General features: G+C 49.1%; 1 protein-coding gene across 1 annotated transcript in view; it reads left to right on the forward strand.

The window, feature by feature from the left end:
- Window positions 1-403, forward strand: part of LOC108800400 (transcription factor Sox-6-like) — a 128,839-nt gene that overhangs the window by 118,004 nt on the left and 10,432 nt on the right. The gene's annotated exons all lie outside the window — the stretch shown is intronic.

Consider the following 403-nt stretch of genomic DNA (forward strand, 5'->3'; position numbering starts at 1 on the left):
AGTGCGGACATCAGAGGCGCTGTGATGTGCTCCGCCAGTCGCGGCGTCTTATGGAAAAGGCCGCCGGTAAAAATCAGGACGCAGGACGCTCGCCAATCCCTCGCCAACCTCCCCGGGTTTTTAGTAAATAACATGAGCGACTTTCACACTTTGGTCCGCGTTCTCCCCGGATTCACTCCCTGCCTGTCCGTCGGACAAATCCACAGCTCACCATAAAACATTGCAGGGCTGCAGCTAACGATTAGTTTCAAAATCGATTAGTTGGCCGATTATTACGTTCGATTAATCGGTTAATCGGATAAAAAGAAAAATGGCTCCAGTGATGGGACTACTAGTTTGTACTGAGGTTGCAGTCCATCACGGTAGCAAGCTTGGAGCGGTGGCAGTAAAAAAAAAAAAAAAG

Source organism: Nanorana parkeri, unplaced genomic scaffold (assembly GCF_000935625.1).
Source record: "Nanorana parkeri isolate BGI_ZX_2015 unplaced genomic scaffold, ASM93562v1 scaffold2013, whole genome shotgun sequence".
Classification (NCBI taxonomy): domain Eukaryota; kingdom Metazoa; phylum Chordata; class Amphibia; order Anura; family Dicroglossidae; genus Nanorana; species Nanorana parkeri.